Genomic DNA, 16782 nt, shown 5'->3' with positions numbered 1-16782 from the left:
ATTTACAAGTAAAATTCCATTTCAGTTGATTGGGTATTTTTGTGAAGTACATTTTCATTACATTCTCTAAGCTAAATGAAATACTCTTGCAAGGTGAACATTCTGCATTTCTGTGTGCTATATTACTAAAGTTACTTTAAATCAAATACAAAGTGTTACTAAAAGGTGTCTGTTGGGATGATTGCAGTATCTGTGCTTTATCTAGGACAGTGAAGCTGCATCTTTACAGCTTTACTACCACTGAAGTCACTACACTAGAATCTAGATTCTGAGAATGATAGTTTTCTGAGACTTTTGACATAGTTTTTTTTTTTTTTGCTTTAGAAGCTTTCTTTAAAATGTGTTGCAGGATAACAGAATATGAACTAGAGAAATATTGAAATGCTTTATTTAAAATTATTATTTAATATATATTATATTATAAAATATTTTGTGTTGTATTTTGTCATTTTCAGACTGTAAAGAATGGAGTAATAGTGAAGGCATGTCTTTGTATAGACAGAAATCTTCAGCAAATACTTCCCATTCCATAGGTGACCCCACACTGACCTGCATTATCATTCCCTGATCTTTACATTATATATGAGAAGCAAAGCAACACCAGACACCTAATGGTACAACACAGAGGGTAAATATTTCTGTAGCATTTTAGTTGATTTACGAAAGGAATGCTGGTTGTTCATGTAACAAAGTGAATTATTATTTTGCATTGGATAACTAAACTCTTTTTGACTTTATCTGTCCAGTTTTGCAAGCACATATCATGTGAATATTTACAACCTTCATTAAGTGAATTACCCCTTGCAGAGTGATGGTTCATAGTTAGGTGAACAGGCTGAACACCATCAACCAGTAAATAAATCCCTTTTATTAGATTGTAAGCTCTTCGGGGCAGGGTCCTCTCCTCCTCTTGTGTCACTGTCTGTATCTGTCCATCATTTGGAACCCCTATTTAATGTACAGGGCTGCATGATATATTGGCTCTATATAAACACTGTTTAATAATATTAATTATCTACATGATAGATCACATTATAATACACATATAACCAATATCATAATACAATGCTGTAGGGCTAGATTCCACAATAGCTACCATGAAAGACAGTAGATCTGCATATGCATGTTTCTCTACCACCTTTCTGCTTGTTTGCTGAGCTGTCTGAATCAGGCAAAGCCTCAGCCCTTATTGGTAGTGCCATAGCTTGTCTGACCCCTACCTAACCGCACACATTTCTTTAGGCTGGGTACCTGCTCTTTATACTCATCGGCAGCTTTTTTTGTTTTTGACAAAGTAACTGAATCAGAGTTATAACCATTTAGAACAATGCTCCATTTGATGGAAGGAATAGTAGAGGAGTACAGTAAAAACAACTTTCCTTTCCTTACAGATAAGGGAAGTGCTAGCTATAGGTTTCATCAAGATACTCCACACGTTGTATTAGCTGTTCCTGACATTCAGAAATGCTGGGTGTTTACTCAATAGAAATGTGCTGACTGAAAAGTTCTGTGCAGCAGTTGGTCTACTTTGTGTACAGCAATGACTGACAAAGGATTGTATCCCATTGATTTGAGGAAGTCCCTCGTGTGAAGAGCTAATATGCAGATATTTCTGCTGTGGAGCATTAATATATTAAAATACTTTAATGCTAATACTAATACTCTCTTTACATAATAAATGTTGACCTAAGGGAGGAGTGAGCTGTCTTTATTTGCATATTGAGTACCTGCCAAAATTTTGATCCAATTCATTAGGAGGTTTGCTGCCACCTCTTTTGTACAGTTTACTGTTTAAATATAATAGCTAAATGTTCCTTTTCCAGAGTGAACAGAACACTTTTATTGAGATACATTCCTATCATTGTAAGTAAAAGCTTATGAATGACAACAAGTTCATATTCACATAGAATAATATATGGATACCTTGGAAAGACATCTGTTCTTTATTCCAGTAGGAATCAAAGAAGCACCACCATGCTTTCCTGGACCATAGCTAGTTCTCACTAAAAGCTGTGTTCTCAAGCAAACTTCAAAGTAATGTCTAATCAGACAATACACTATGAATCATAACACATACATACAAAAAACTGGAATAACATTTCTGTATATTTCTAAGTTCGGAGAAAAACTAATGATAAATGAATGCTCTACCCAAGATATATGCTCTATACCAGTGTTTCTCAACCAGGGTTCACCTGAGATTCCTCCAGAGGTTGCTAGAGGTTCCTTGAGCCATAAGCAATTTGGACCACCCAGGTCAGTGACCACTGACTCCAATAATCTTTTTGGCTTTCTGTAAGGGTGACATTCTTCCTACTGGCCAGCATTGTATAAAGCATTCATTCCATCGACTATCACATTAATGAAATGTGAGCTGTGGATATAATAATTATAGTAGGGGTTCCCTAAGACCTGAAAGTTATTTAAAGAGTTCACCAATGTTAAAAAGGTCAAGTCAAGCTACCTTATACAATGGAAACGAGAGCTGAACTCACAAATTGGTCCTGACCTATTAAAGCTCTCCATGGCCGGAGAGGATACACTTTCATCAGTGAAGCTGGGTGATCCAGCAAACCTGGAATGGATCTGGTACAGAACTGAAAACATTTGCTAACAAATTGCAAATTACTTTAAAGAAATACATTCCAGGTTTGCTTGATCACTCAGCTTTACTAATGAAAGTACATCCTTTCCAGTCATGGAGCGCTTTAAAAGGCCCAATAACTCCAGGATACTAAATGTTTGATTAGGACTGGGGGTTTTATGCTAAAACTGTCATTTAAATTCCATTGGTGTGCCGTCTGCAATATTTCTGCATTTGCACCATTGCAAAGCTGCCAGGAGGTTATATTGATTTAAATATTAGAGGAATTGACACATATCCCGAGAGTCACATGAGTGTTTGGGACTCAAAAACTGGAGAGAATGCAGGAAATAACATTAGCAGACCTCAAATAAGGAGTGGATTGCATTTCCTGTCTATTCTTCTGCAAAAGGATATTAATTTTAAAAGGCTAGGCTGTACCTTTTTTTATATTATACAAATACTTTTTACTTTTATATAATTGTTTTTTGAACAGTTGTATACTGTATGCATGTTTTTTTTTAATACATAGTGGTATTTAAGTGCTATTAAAGATAAAATGCACTGTTCTTCCAAGCCCCTGGTGCACCACATTTTTCTGTAACCACTCAACTGTTTTTGGATAGTTACTACTAGTCTATATAGTTACGTGACACTGCGTTAGCTTACCGTTATAAATTAAATTCTGTTCATAAGGAATAAATAGAAAATGACTGTAAAAATACCAACCATTTAAATAAAACTTGGTTCCTCCGTTTTGTATTCATAAGTACATTTAACAGTATCCTGCAGCAGTACATGGCAATGCACAACCTTGCCTAACGTTATGGTGTACTGCAGCACAGAAAATGATATTTGCTAAGTTTCTGTGAGTCAGAAAACCCAACTGAATGAATGGGCTGTCTTAAGAGTGTAAAATGCACCAGATATACCTGGCTGGTGGGAATTGGCCCTCATGTTGAGTTTCTCAAAGCAATTAACTTGATTGGTGTAAATTATACAGACTATTGACAGGTTTACATCGAGCACATTAACTCCTGACTTTTACACTTCTGCATTTCTAGTGACCTTTAAATACTTTTCTACTCAATACGCAAGTTAGGACATAGAATACTAGGAAATATTATTTTTATTACACAGTATTTATATAGCGCCAACATATTACGCAGCGCTGTACAAGGTCTATATTCATGTCACTAGCTGTCCCTCAAAAGGGCTCACAATCTAATGTCCCTACCACAGTCATATGTCATTACCACAGTCTAAGGTCAATTTTGGTGGAAGTCAAAAAACCTAATGGTATGTTCTTGGAACGTGGGAGGAAACCCCACAGACTCGGGGAGAACCGGCAAACTCCATGCAGATAATGTCCTGGCCGAAATTTGAACCTGGTACCCAGTGCTGCAAAGGCCTGAGTGCTAACCACTGTGCCAACTGTGCTGCGAATAAATAAGGCAAAGGAAATAATGCAAATAATAATGTGTTATCTTTTTTAACATGATATCAAATTTCTTTCATACATTAATTTTACCTGTTCCTAATGATATATAATTTATTTATTCTTTTGCTTGGCTTTTTTCGAGGAACAGGTCACAAATGTATGACAAGTGTACAAAACCAAACTATATGGAGAGATGGCTACAAATAACTTGCAATAAATGACGTGTTTCATTGACTTGCACACATAGGCGCAGAGATGTGTTTCTGCACATACAGTGCAGACGTGTAGCACAATCAGGCCATGTGCACCATGGTGGTGGGAGGACGTGCGGCGTGGAATATCGCCCTCACTATTGCCCTTTTTCTGGGCCTCCTAGCTTGACTTTCTATCATAGTTGTCACTGCCAGCCAGCGAGTGACTCAGCATCCTTCCAGCCACTCGCCAAGCTTCCTCCGCACTCAGCACAGACGGAGGCTGAACTAGGACTCCACGCAGCATTCTAACACTTGGGAGTATTGCCTGAAAGACGTCATATGCACTAGGCCGGGTGTGCAAACCAGAAGAGACATACAACTCAGGACAAAACTGGGCCAGTGTGACTGCCGAATGTGTATTACAGATAAGCCCCCCAAAAAAGGAACTTTAGGACATTTTTTTATTATGTTACAAAGTTATATTAATTACCCAACATGATTTCATAACTATATATAATATAGATATTTCATATCTATATATAACTATATACCACTCAAACCCAAATACGTTTCTTATTTATTAGGTTTCATTTTGAGGAAGGTAAGAAAAATTCACATTACCCCATATCTGTCATAACAATTCCGCAAAAATGATATTGTTTTATCAAACCAAGATTATTAGTTTGTACTTTTCCTAGTTGGTCATTAGGTTGGTAGAGGCGCTCGCTGCTCTGATGTCGCTTATGCTAAATGTCAGCTTGTATCAGCAATTGAAGATGAAAGAATTGTACTGAACCTACGTGGAGAAAGCATTGTGTGTAGAATCTGGAAGAAGAAGAACTATTAAAAAAAAGAAATACAATAAAAACTATTGAACTGGTAAAGCTACAGAAGCAGTAGCAGTGCAGGGAAACCTGTAGATGAGATTACTGACATCCTTGTGAATATACCAACTGCCTGGCTGTCATGATGATCTTCTAATAGTTCCTGACCCACAACAAGTGAGGACAGAGCTCTTCACCTTGTTCTATGGAAGATGAAAGATGGCCAAGCAGCATCTTCATGATGGCAGCTTAGGTATTTTCAGGCTCCCTTTCAAAGTTCAAGTCTGAGCAAAAAGAAAAATAAACTGTGTACTGCTTATGCTTTTCAGGAAACATTGCAACAGCGTTCACACGTTATCTACCTTAATGTGGGTGTTCTAATCTCTCACATGTGGCTCTGGGTGGATCTGCTTTCTCAGGACACATGGTTCTGTACAGTCCCATATGTGTCTGTCTGTAAGAGGCAATAAGGAGCCTGCAATAGGTTCTCTGTATGTCCACACTAGTAAGGAACTGGGGCTCCCAGAGTACTATATTGCTGGCAACAAGCTAGTTGTAAATAATAGTTGGACTGCATCAAATACAAAAACCCCATGTTTATGCCAAAGCTATATTTTCTAATTGTAATGTACACACCTGTATAGGGGGATACGGCTATGGTCAGATAAATTGTAAAACTTTACTCCATTCATTACTTCTGGCACACATCCCTGCTGTATGGAAATGTCTTTCTCTGAACTCCCTGCATTTTGGAAGCTTGAAAAAGTGTGCATAAAAAAACGCAGCACATCCTATTTTATGCTTCTTGGACCTCCAGCATTACCTAGACTTTCCAATCCAGCCTTACTGTCCCTGACCTGCCCCTTTTATTCACTGGAGTCCAGCTCTTTCATATAGTGTCATATATAGGTTTAATAGGGCAGTTTGAATGCAAATAAGCAGTGGAATGACATCCACACATGAGGGTATATTGATTACATTACATAATTCCTTAGGGAAGAGGGCTGAGGACTCCGGAAAGTAGCTCTGGGGAAGGGTGCTGTGATGTTTTAGGAAGCTGCATAGAGAACTGTGCTGGCCTCTTCTTCTTCAGTATTGATCTGCTTGCATTACATAGAAAAGTAGAATAACAAACATCAGCAGATCCAGAATATCCTTTGCATGTAGATAACATAGTAAAAAAGGATTCAGGAACGGCAAAAAAATTCAAATTAGGCTTCACCTATAAGTACTCCATCACTGGTGTCTGGATGGATAATCATATTCTAAAGTGCTGCTGGAGCTTCAAAATCCTCCTATTCTTTTATGCAGATACCAGCATTCTACCTTCTTCTTCACCTTCTGGCCTACCCCCACTGCCTTTGGCTACTCAAAGTGATGGGCGGCCTTTAGGGCTGCCATCATAGGGGCAATTCTGTATTGAGCCCTGATTTAAAGAGCTTGACTTTTGCAATACTTGAATTTTTAGACATGGTGCATAGGGGCCCAAGAAGTTTACCTATTGGGGCCCGAATAGAATACCCCAGGTGTCATGATGCACACGTACACTTAAAATGAACCCCACACTAATGCTTCAACATTTAAGAATAAAAGCCAGACGCAATGCACAGAACTACAAACCAAAACTGGGCTGTAAAATGAAGGTGAAGAGAAAGCAAACAGGCAATTCATATGAATATGACAGTCATGCTCTCGCCTGCCCGTCCACCCACACACTAATTACTGATGATTAAAGCAAACAGATACGGAAGTACTCACAATATTAACCCTTCTGTAACACAAAGACCTCTACGTCATGTACAGAAGACACAAGCAGGCGATATGAATTAACTAAACCAAACAGCTGGAAGTTAATGAAAGCCTGCAAATATAATTCTGAGCTCTCACAGAGCAGCTGTACAATGAATGGAGTGTGAAATAATTCATACAAATAGAGGTAGGGCGGCTCCTTTCATTCATTACAAATCAACTACACAAGTGGCCCCGGGCAGCGCCTTTCATTTCTCATCTTTAGGGCATCCTAATGTGCCAGATGTAAGTGATGAATGACAGCTCCTCATAGGATCACTTTGTTACCCTCCATTATATCCCGGTACCTCCAGTCACAGATAATTCTATAATTGCATCTTTACATTTCCCCTGGAGATATCTGATAATAATATATTTGTTACCACGCACAACACTGATGTTGTATTATGCAAGCAAAAACACACAACAGCATCATTTCTTTGGTGCTCATATACTCAAGGAATGTTTTCTCATCATCCAGACAGTACACCAGGAACAAGATAACACAACCCGCAATTGTTCCCTGACATTTGTAGAAGCCTGGCAGATGTGAAAAGTAATATACAGAACAAGGCAGGCACAAAAATTATTACCCAAAACATTACATAAACAAATGTCTGCTTTTTTTTTTTTTTTACACTCAGTATGAGTCTACAAGTCTACTGACATGGAAAAAAACAAAGGGACCTGTGTGTCACCAACTGGTTTTTTTCTCAGCAGGGATACCAACTACCCCTCTCATGTACCTTGTACAAATCTATAAAATGCTTGTGTGGCGTGTAAGGTGGTGATAGTGCGGGTGGAGGAGAAGTGATTATCAGACAGCAGGGAAACGGGGGATATTTATATGTCTTAGCTGTACATATTATAGAGTTGTGTGTATGTAGTTCCTCCAATCATTTTATTACTTTATTTTCTCAGATACTACATCATGATGCTGCATGTAAAGAAAACGTTGTTGAGAGGTGACAGCATTGCTCATTAGTGCTCTAAAAATAATGAGTGGGAGAGTGGAATGTTCCTTGGGGGAGGAGCTTGGATGGGACTCCGGGCATAGAGGGAAGAATTCAGGGTTCTGTGGGGGAGGAGCTTGGCTGGGACTCGGGGCTTCAAGGGAAGATTTCAAGGTTCCGTGGGGGAGGAGCTTGGCTGGGACTTAAGGCTTGGAGGGAGAGATTCTGAGCTGCGATGGGGAGGAGCCTGGGTATGATTGAAATCTAAGAGCGAGGTAATCCAGGGTAGTGGAGGGAGAAGCCTGCTTGTGATTGATGACTAAGAGCGAAGGAATGCAGTGCTGTTAGGGGGAGGAGCTTGGCAGGAAATAAAGGCTAGGAGGAGGGAACTCAGGTCTTAAGGGGGAGGGGCTTGGCTGTGATTAAAGGCTAAGGGGGAAGGCATCCAGGGTTGTGAGGGGGAGGAGCTTGGCTATGATTGACAGCTAAATAGATGGGAGGGACTTAAATGTAAATGATGTCCAAATGGTATAGTAGGTTGGAGCTTGGAGTAAAGGTTGAGTAGTATGTAAACCAATCTACATTCTCAATAGACAACAATCTCCATCCCAGGTACATATACTGATCTAAAGATCAAGGCAAACATTATTCTTTATTGCTGTGCCTGTTTTCTGTAATTACACAGACTGCAGCCGATAAAAACATTGATTGGTCATTGGAAAGTCAGACAGTAACGATTGGAGCATGGACTGGATAATTACTATTCTCCCAAGAAAATTTAAATAGCAGTACCTGGAACAACTTAACCTACAAAAACAGTCTAGATAAATGTGGCCCAGGATGATTATAATGCGGTCTCCCAACAGTGGTTCGGTGGATCTGTAAACACTTGATTGGGGATGGCCACTGTCATTTCCTATGGAGAGCACCACAACCAGTTGCCTTCTGTTCATTCCTTCTCCATAAAACTGAAAAGCACTGTATGTACAACACCCGGTCATTATAGCTTCACTTCAAACAATCACAAAACATAATTTATAGGGACATACATTTGATGTAGATACACTTAACTATACGCTTAACTACTAAAGAATGATACTGGGTGAAATGTACCTGTGTACAATCCAAGTGTGTGGGAAGTTTGAGAAACTTGATTGGATTCTAGAACATCCTTACCAGAGCAATTGTTTAATGTTTGCTTTACACTTATTTAATTTATTCTAATTCTACAAAATCAATATACACGATACATTTATTTTTATGTATGTATAAACTGTAAAAAATGTAATAAAATAAACAGATTTAAAAGTAAATAGTTCAAGACAATGTACGGTGAAGCTTGACTAATGGAGTGGTGTTGATGGGGCTATGGCTGTAATTGCCCCCCATGATCTCAGTCTATACAGTAATTGAGAAGTAATTTGCTGACTGATATCCTGTTTCCAGAACTCTCTACAGGCTGCAGAGTTTAGCGTGCTCATTTCCGATCTGGATAGATGTCACTCTGAATGGGTGGACTGTTCCCGTTTGATAGGGATTGTGCTCTACACGAGTACATGGAGTACTTTAGAAGGCCGTTGTCAATGTAAACATGTTTCTGTTTGCAAACTCATATCTAAAACATAAAATCAATCACTGTGGTTTCTGTGAAAGTGAAACTGTTCATTTAGTAACAATCTTACTAGGCATAAACTACTGTGAGAAAAGCCTGCAAAAAGACTAAATCAAAACTCTGTGTTCACTATGTAAGTTTGGGACATATTTGTAGGGATGACATTCAGTGTACGACAAGTATTTGGTTTTTACAATAACTTTTACCATTATTTAGTAATTGTTGTGGCAATTCCACCATAGACATTTCACCAGGTGTATTTTCATCCCTGTGATCATGCAGATTAGGTTCTAGTATTTACTTTACAGCAGCCATACAATGCAGATGAAAGAACACATTTCTGATCTGACATTTACATTCTAAACAACTACCTAATCTGTTCCTGTTGTTCTTTATCAATTTTTTCCAGGGTTTTATGAATTTCTAATATTAACATACATTGGGATTTTCATTTAATTACGCTTGAAGTGGTTTACCCATCCATCTTGCCTCCCAACCCAAACTTTATACAAAGCAAAGAATTAAATAGAGTAAATTCAAAAATGCTGACTAATCAGATTTCAGGTTGTGCACTTGGGCCAGCAAGGTGTAAAAATGTTTTGATATGTTTTACAGTACACTTTGCATTTATGAAGAATTTAATGTGAGGGTATACTTTAGAAGTACAGTATTATTTTCCATCATATACTGTCAATACTGTTAAGCTCCCATGTATTTCTCTTTACATACCTGTAAAGAGAAATACAACAGGTGACTATGCTACACTATTGTAATACTAGTTGCCTGGATGTCTCACGTTTCAGAATGTTCTAAACCACTGACCTGGAACAAGCTTGTAGACTGAAAAATCTGATTTGGGTTAGGGCTTCATATTCCAGGCCATAGACCCTGAAAATATGGAACCCATGAGTTCAGCATGACAGCCAAGAAATCCACATCATCAGAAAGAAAAGTTGATTGTATGTGCACATAATTCTTAAATATGTACTCACATCACTGATCAAAGTGCTGGCTTTCAATAAGCAATTTGTTATTTGTGCTGCCACCATGGACCGTGCACCCAAAAAGAGAAGGAGGTATGTATGACATTCTGTTCAATCCAGCAATACATATTCTTTTACTGACAAGCTGTACAAATACAATGCCTCTTCCCGCCTTTGAAAGAAATCTACAAAACTCATCAAACTGGTCAATAGGGAACCAAATGGATTAGGAAGTGAAGCACAAAAGCACAACAAGGTGTGGTCACTGCCTGCAAAATAAACTAGATTCTAATAAGCTGCCATGGTTTGCTGAATGAAAGAATTAGCAGAAAAACAGAACAAGATTGCTATGCTTACATAACTTTCTGCTTTACTAGATCTAAAAGTACCCCAAGTACATTTAAGAAATCAGTACTTTATTCCTAGAGCTTTTTATTGAATATGGCTCTGTGAGTATATATGGTGCAGTAGTTTAATAATTAGAATGAAACAGCAGCTCACAAGTTTTACATTGTAGACATCCTCCCTGACCATAAGCCATCCTGAGAAAGCAATAGTAACACTCATACTACTAGCAAATATTCCCTTTGCTTTCTAGTTATTCAGACACATTCCAAGCATAGCATAAGGTCACAAATGCTGCCTGGAAGTCACTCTTTCTTGTAAATAGAAAGGAAATGTTTTCCATTTATCATGCATCAAAGATTCCCTCCAAAGTACCATTTCTGGTAAAATGTTGCAATCCACGCTAATAGTGTGCACAAAATCGGCACAATAAGCTAATTTATAGTTAACCACACATTAGAAGGAAGCGATCACTGAAATGGTTAACAGGAAACCATATTCTAAACACTAAGCAGAAAATGATACATTAGCATCACCTTCCAGGCACCATATCTCCTGCAGACCAGTGCAGTGGCAAGTAGCAAGGCCAAGTGACAGCTTATAGATTCATACAATTAGGTCAGTCTCTATGGATATCATAACTTACTATACATTGTATAGCACATTCATCACATCTACACGAAAAAAAGCTTAAATAGTAACCCACAGATGGCACATGATATACTATTTCTGTAATATGAGAATACAACTGATAAATGAATACAATTATATAGGACATATGCATTCTAGGGGATATTTAACTATCATAGTGACTTGGATATAAAAAGTGAAAGACCAGGAATAATTACACTCTTATATAGAGTGGTACAAAACATAGCAGAAATAAAAATTAATAAACAATTTTACAGAATGCATAAAACCTAAATATACCATGATCATTATATCACTTAATATGACTTAAAGAAAGTCTAAATGCAAATGCAATATATTGTAGCTTAGCAGACCTTTTGTATGGTTTCTGGATTAGTTTTCAATTTTTAGGCTAAGAACAGTTTTAGTAAGTACAGAAAATAGCTGTCTTATCTTAAGAACGAGCTTAAATGAATTCCCTTATCTTTATTTAGGAATTCCTAAATAAATTAATTGACTGTTTATTAGAGATTAACAAGGGCGGACATGTTTTAAGTCCAGCCTGACAACCATGACTGCTTTGAAAGATATAGTTAGGGAATATATATTAGATATGAAGGGATAGGAAATGTGGTATTGGTAGGATTACCAGGTGAAAATAAAGGAAATATAATGCAGCCACGAATGGCTAGTAAGCTTCAGTATAAGACCCAGTTTTGGGGTTTACATATCCTTTAAGCATGTTTTCAAGTGGTTGTATATCCAATCACTTAGCCCCATAACAATACACATTTGCAGATAAATCTACAGGACACTACCCAGGCAAATTAGAACCTGTATGCATCCAGTTTAACTCTCATAGGCAGCAATCTGCATGGGAATTCCTGAGAAGTTTAAAGTCTAGAAGGATTTGCCGAGGAAGTAGGAGAACAGTGTAGGAAATGTTCACCCCTGTAGAGATATACAGTCATACACTAAATGTAGAAGTGAGCAATTTAAATATTTTATGGGCTAAAAGTAACATTCAGCTAATTGCACAAATTACTTCTTTCAAACACATTCTTTTGCTCCAAGACTTTTCAAGAGCTGCTCCGACTCTCTGGAATGGTCTTCCTCGTCCTATTGGCTTCTCCTACTTTCTCCTTCTTTAAAAGAGCACTCAAAACTCATTTTTTCAAACTTGCCTACCCATCTTTCTCTGTTTCCTAACCCCTCACTACTCACCCACCATGAAGCAGAAAAAAAAGAGGTAGTGACCGTGCCTCTTCAGTGTCCTGAATGAGTATGCCAACCCCATAAAGAAGAGAAAAGACAGGTGTTTCTGGTGGCAAAAATCAGTGGACTGTAGTGAGCATACACAAGGGTATGCAAATAACAATATGGCAAATAAACACGGTGTGCAATAAGTGATATATAATAACAATATAATATTAATCAGCAAAGTGATTTAGCCTCTAGCGGCCTCACATGGATCACTTTGCTGATTGACATTAGATGGTTGCTAATCTAACCACCTCAACAACAAACATTTACTACAGGCATTTGAATTGCCAGAGTATTTTGGAAATACTCTACAGCTCTGTGAACCCACTTCAACTAATGATTGCTTTAAGGCTCTCTACACATCCCCTGATGAAGCCTAGCGGCCTAACACGTCGGGCGAGAGACCTATAACTTTTGCGCTACATTCATTTTGAGTCAGGCAACTATTTGTCTAGCTTTAACAGATATCTCCCTGGGCCTGAAGTGCTCAGGGAACGTTTTCTATTACATGTTATATTGTTATTATATATCACTTATTGCACACCTTGTTTATTTGCTGTATTGTTACTCACCCACCATTCCTTATCCCCTTCCTATTGTGTGACACTTCCTTCATTGTAAGCTCTTCATGGTGGGGTCTTCTCTTGTGTCACTGTCTGCATCTGTCTGTCATTAGCAACACGTATTTATTGTACAGGGCTGCGTAATATATTGGCGCTATATACATCCTGTTTAATAAGTATAATCTTTGCTTCATCATAATTTATTGTGGGATTCCAACAGCCAGAAATCCTTTGTACTTGCCTATGTTCACATAACTCATTCCAAAAGGTTATAAGACTTTTCCTAGCATGGTGGTATGGCTGCTTCAGATCACCTAAACATAATTCCACTAAGAGTCAGTGCAGATCTTAGAATCTTGGTGTCTTTAGTTAATGTCAGCTCGTTTACATCCATTTCTCTCTGTGGATATTCTGAAAAAAATGGCTGCCAACCCACCGAAACATCAAAAAAAGGGGAGACATTTATAATACAAAACGTTGGGCAAACCCTTTGAACAATGAAAGCTCCAGCACCTGGAGGGAAATACCGGTATATTATAGTATTGCCAGATATGTCCAAGACCTGAAAGCCTAAACCCAGCACTGTGCACTTTATTAACACCGCTCAAGCTGTAATGTTTATAGACCGTATTTTATCAAGATGGTGTTTATTAATAAAAAATGCACATACAAATGTTCCACTTAGGTTATTTGATGTACAAGCCTACCTTGGGAGGGTAATTTAGGGGAAATCCCTCAGAACTGCTACATGGTTTAACTCTCTGACTGGTTTCCTTAGAAAGATACAATCAAACTTAAAAGAAACCATTTTACTTGTTTGCATCCTGTTAACAATTCACACGACTTATGTATGCTGATCTGCTTGCACCCATTTTGTGAACTCAATCAACTTCTTGATATGCATGTATACTGCTATATTATCTTCTGTTATGTATATAAATATATAGAGAGAGTACAGTATATACATACATAAAGAGGGAGCGTCCGCATATTACTTTAAAAGTTCTACCATGACATGCATGTATCTTTGTGCAGAATATTCCTATGAACATTTTAATTAAGTGATGGGAGATTTTCTTACACATTTGTTACAATTATCTCATTTGGTAGTGACATTATAAGAGAATATAAAGCCCTGAGCAAATCTAAAGTGGGGACCTCAAATGCACCACATTTCATTGGAACTCTATTCTTTATTTAAAACTTACCAATAAGAAACAATCTAAACATTAAGTACAATAAAAGCACATACAGTTCAGTTTATTATAGATGCAGGTTTTCCTTATGACCTTTGGAAGGTATAAAAGAAGATCTTCCAGAACAGTGGCAGTTGCATACAGAAGATACCTAATAAAAGAACAGCTGATATACTTACTGTATTTATCTGTCATTTGCAACCCCTATTTAATGTACAGTACTGCATAAAATGTTGGCGCTATATAAATCCTGTTTATCATTATTAATAATATTATTAATGGTCAGTATTAAAGGCACAGCTTCATTCGTCTGGCTGCAGTGAGAATTGAAATACTTCCAGGTGTGTGGCCCCATCACTCTTTGTGGTTTCTCCAGCTGGCTCGGTAATATAGGACAAAGACGAGCAGACCTGAAGAACCACAGTAATGGGGGGCAAATACAGCCATCAGATCAAGGAATTCTTGCAGTGGCCTTACAGTACTCATTGATGAAGAAACAAGTCTAGGTAAGTATATAAAGTTTATTTTTAAGCAGGTATCCTAACACAACTACCACTGTGCTGGCAAGTTTCATCATTTAGGTTATCCAACAAATGATCACATCAAATCCAGATGTGCTGTTGAGTCAATGACAATAATTACAAAATAATGTAATCATGGCTTCCTAATAAGCTCAGTGCACGCGCTACTAATAACAGTCCATGCATATAACTTTACTTATAAATAAAATGCTGATTTACTGAAGGAGTCATTTTATCACTAGCCTGGATTCAATCCCAATATATGCACACAGGGTAAAGATACATATAAAACCTAATATCAATATAAATAAGTAAAATATAAGCACATTATCATTTGTTTTCCTAACTCGCCTTAGGCTATTGTAAAAATGACTCCTTTGTTAAATCAAGTCCTGCCTGCTACACCCAAAATATGTTATTGTCTAAAAGTCACTATACTCCCTAGTTTTCATCATATTTTATATTCATCATAGTCTTTAATGAGATTCCAAACACCAGCAATCCCTGTGGGAATTCTAACCCAAAGGTTGTCACCATTTTAGAAACTTTGTTGCTTCGCCGGTCATGTCAGTAAAGGAACAAGTTAACTTTTATTGAACTTCCATTGTTTAGTGTAACTGTCATTTAATACTTATTAACCCATAAACGCTTACATATTAACTAAATACTGCAGAGAACACAAACATTGTTCAGCAATGAACTTCTAGGGGCTGATAATGATAACGAATACTACAAAATGTTATATAATTGTGCAAATACAAATCTAAAATTCACAAATGTATGGAGACCAGTGTATAACCACACACAACATAACATATCCATAGAATCACTGACATAACTATTCCATAATCTCATATTCTAGTAAAATAGGATTTCCTGCTCTAATAATAGACAGTAATAAGGGAATTTTTGAGGAAAGTTGTACAATATCTGGCTTGTTGTGTACTGCTTTCCTCCATGTAACAGGGCTGAGGGGAATGTGTAGGTGAAGGCCAAAAAATATTGCAACATACAAGGAGACTTCCGGCATAACATAATTCTCCTGGAAATGTCTAATAAAGAGTTAGCCTTGGTAACACATATGGCAGCCTGGCTCTGCTATCTCTCTGCCAGCCCCGAATACCCGGGCTGCCATTAGAATGCCATGCAGCATGTTGTTGTATGGAAGGCAATGTTCCAGCTCCCTCGTGTTTGCAGATGACAGCTCTGCCATGGCAGTGACATGTGACAGCTCCCAATACACAACGTGATATCTCTATGGACAGGGGGTCAGTGAGGTGACTTACATGATACCACCATGGCCCCTAATAAACCCGACAAGCAGACATTACCTGCCACAGAATCCTTTTCTCTTCCTCATGGTGTCTCAAGCCATAACTTTCCGCAGACGATCCAAGTAGAAGGCAGCCCCCCTATATGGCAATATGCTGCCTAGGCACTTCTCATTTCCGCCAAGATCGCAGAGAAAACTTTGCGGCAGATGTGCATGGACACACGATGTGCAGGGACCGGGGAGATTAGGGTGTAGTGAGCGCTAGATTGCCTGTGAAGTCCGCTCCACATGCACTCCCCATGCTGAGATGTGTTATGTAAAGCTGCAGGATGTGCAATCCTCTCTATCAGTCCTGTAGTGTCCTCTGTATGCCGAGCGTGACAACCTCCTGTGTCACATGCTACTCACTGCCAGCACAGGGGGGCACACAGGCGGAGACTGCACTACATATACATCCCCGACACCTACTATGCCAACCGTCAGATCACTAGACAAGGGGCTGCAAGTATGGGGGGCGGTCTGTATATGTAAGGGATGTGTGTATATAGGGTGATCTGTACATGTATGGGTTGTGTGTATATAGAGTGATCTGTACATGTATGGGATGTGTGT

The 16782-nt window shown here is 38.3% G+C and overlaps 1 protein-coding gene across 1 annotated transcript in view; it reads right to left on the bottom strand.

Moving 5' to 3' along the window:
* Positions 1 to 16564, bottom strand: part of SH2B3 (SH2B adaptor protein 3) — a 71745-nt gene extending 55181 nt beyond the window's left edge. Inside the window, exon 1 of the mRNA XM_072415865.1 lies at positions 16229 to 16564. The gene's annotated coding sequence lies outside the window, so the exon portion shown is untranslated. The remainder of the gene's footprint in view (positions 1 to 16228) is intronic.
* Between the last annotated feature and the right edge of the window lie 218 nt (positions 16565 to 16782).

Source organism: Pyxicephalus adspersus, chromosome 6 (assembly GCF_032062135.1).
Source record: "Pyxicephalus adspersus chromosome 6, UCB_Pads_2.0, whole genome shotgun sequence".
NCBI lineage: Eukaryota > Metazoa > Chordata > Amphibia > Anura > Pyxicephalidae > Pyxicephalus > Pyxicephalus adspersus.
This window is presented reverse-complemented; position numbering and strand designations above follow the sequence as displayed.